Raw genomic sequence first — 3,025 nt, forward strand, 5'->3', positions numbered from 1 at the left:
TATTCCTAAAAAATTGTTCTTTGGATTTTGATCTAATTAAATTTTAAAAGTTAGTTATTTTAGTCCTTAATGTTAATTTACTCCACTAAATATTTACGTACAGTTAAATAATAATGATGTGACACATCTGGTTATATTAACATTTCAACTGGTTATGTCAATCTTAACTTGACAAATGATACTTAACAAAACAAAACAACCATGAAAACTAAAATAAACCATTTTTAAACTTTATAAAATCACAAGTAAATTTTTTTTTTTTATATAAGTTAAGAGCTACTCGAATGGCAAAAATACTTGGTTCCTATTTTATTTTTGTGTCAGGAAAAGAGACTTTTATCATTCAAAGAGTGAAGAAGAACAAGGAAAGAGAAGAGTGAGTCCCTCTTCCTGCTGAGGAGGGATGGAGAAAAAAGATAGTTTTTAATATTAAAAAAAAACATCCTTAAAAGTTTAACATTAAGCAAAGAAATTGTTAATAATTTATTTTTGTTATTTTGTATTATTTCAATAACTTATATATGGATTTTTCATATTTTATTTTAGAGAAAATTACACTTCCCTCTCCCTGTAAGATGTTAAAATGACACTCTCATCCCCTCTATTTTATAAATGTACATTCTCTTCCCTTCTAACTTTTAAAAAACCTCCTTTTTAATCCATTTTAAATTTTTTGTGTTAACTAATGTTAATTTTATCTATTTTTTAAGAAAAATAAATTATTTTTTTAAAAAATACTCATTAGTAAAAATTTTATTTTTTATCATTAAATTTTACTTATCAAAATATTTTTTAATAAATTATTCTTTTTATCGATTAAATCGTATTTTTTTAAATTTAATAATTATATAACTTTTTTTCTAAAATATCTTTTAATAATTTTTAATTATTAAATTATAATTTTACCAAAATTTTCGTTAACAATTTTTTTTATATTTTACTCTTAATTTTTTGATATCTATATATATTATTTTAATGTTAAACAACAAATTTTAGTAAAATTATTTTTCAATATTAATATATTAATTGTTATATATATATTAACAATATATAGTAAGATTTTTTATTTAATATTAAAATAATATATATTAATATCAAAAAATTAATAGTAAAATATAAAAATAATTGTTAACAAAAATTTTGGTAAAATTATGATTTAATAATTAAAAAATTATTGAAAGGTAAGTATCTTAAAAAAATAATTTAATTATTAATTTTTTTAAAGTATTTTAATAAAAATACAATTTAATCAATAAAAAATAATTTATTAAAGGATATTTTGATAAGTAAAATTTAATAATAAAAAATAAAATTTTTGTTAATGGATATTTTTTCAAAAAATAATTTATTTTTTTAAAAAAATGGATAAAGTTAATATTAGTTAACACAAAAAATTTAAAATAGATTAAAGAGGAGGTTTTTTAAAAATTAGAAGGGATAAAAATGTACGTTTATAATATAGAGGGGAGGGGAGTGTCATTTTAGCATCTCGCAGGGGAGAGGAGTAAAATTTTCTCTTTATTTTATTGTCATGTTATTATTATTAATTATGAAATTATTAAATTTGATAATTATATTTTTAAATTCTTATTTATTTTGTACTTATTAAAATTGTAACTGTTATTTATTTTTAAAATTTTAGAAATATTATTAAAAAATAAATTTAATTTTTTTAAAACCAAATTTTAGAAAATATATATATTTTAACACATTATAAAAAATTAATAATTATATGAAATTATTTTAGAAGAGAGAAACATTGAAGTTCTTATTTATTATTGTTTGTAACATAAAAATTAATGGTGAAAACTCAGGTGAAGTTGACTTTACGTGAAGTTGATATCTAAGAGTCGTTAGATGAAAATTTAGTCAAATCAATCAAATTATCGAACAACTCTGAGATATCAACTTCACGTGAAACACCTGAGTTTCTACTAAAACTAATATGAAATTATTTTTTATAATGAGTGGACCATAAATAAAAATTGGAGAGAATTTCGCACTAAAATGCTCTAAAGAAAGAAAAGCTTATCTAAGCCTACTAAAAGTTATTTTAAATGAATTGTGTATGTGTGTGTATATATAGCATGAAAAAGTTTCTGAACGTGGAAAGCAAAAGCTTGCAGAGTTGAGCAATGAAGGAGTCCTTTGAAGACCAAGGATTATTGCTAAAAATGGCCATGCTATTCATTCAAGTTTTAAATGGCCACCTTACTTCATTGAGCTTTATAACTTTATAGTAGGCATGCAGTACAGTCGTGCTGGAATAATATTTCTTGCTGAGGTCCCAGCCTGTTATCCTTTTCTCAAAAATAAACTAGCATCTTGGATGTGTATTTTTATATGCACATTATTAAGGATTAATTTAATAAAATAATCAAGTGTATGTTCTTATTAGAGTATATGTAATAAGTGTCTAAAATATGCACAATTATATATTTATTTTTTATACATTCATGTTACATGTATATATTAAGCGACTACTTTATAGAAATACGTATTTACTATAGAAATTAGTTTTTATTATATTACTGTAAAAAATAAATATTTGTTTATTATAGATTTAGTTATTTTACTATAATATATTAGTTATTCTAATGGTGGTGATTAATTATTTAGTTAAAAAATACGAAAATTAGTATATAAATATATAATAGATTATTATTAGTATGTATATAATATTAATTTTGAAATGCTCCTAATATTCTAATGGTGGTGATTAATTATTTAGTTAAAAAATACGAAAATTAGTATATAAATATATAATAGATTATTATTAGTATGTATATAATATTAATTTTGAAATGCTCCTAATTAAAACCACAAATTATAAATCTTTGTTTCCAAATATCTCGTCTAAATTTCTCGGCTGTTCTTAGGTTATACTAGCTTAAGAGTATATAGGTTCCATCATGAATAATATGAAAATTTATTATATTATAGCATATTTTGTTGGGAATAAGACATCATTCTCCTTTGAGAAAACACCTTTGACAAAAAAAATAAAATAAACATAATCATAACA

The sequence above is a fragment of the Arachis hypogaea genome, chromosome 8 (genome assembly GCF_003086295.3).
Source record: "Arachis hypogaea cultivar Tifrunner chromosome 8, arahy.Tifrunner.gnm2.J5K5, whole genome shotgun sequence".
Lineage (NCBI taxonomy): Eukaryota > Viridiplantae > Streptophyta > Magnoliopsida > Fabales > Fabaceae > Arachis > Arachis hypogaea.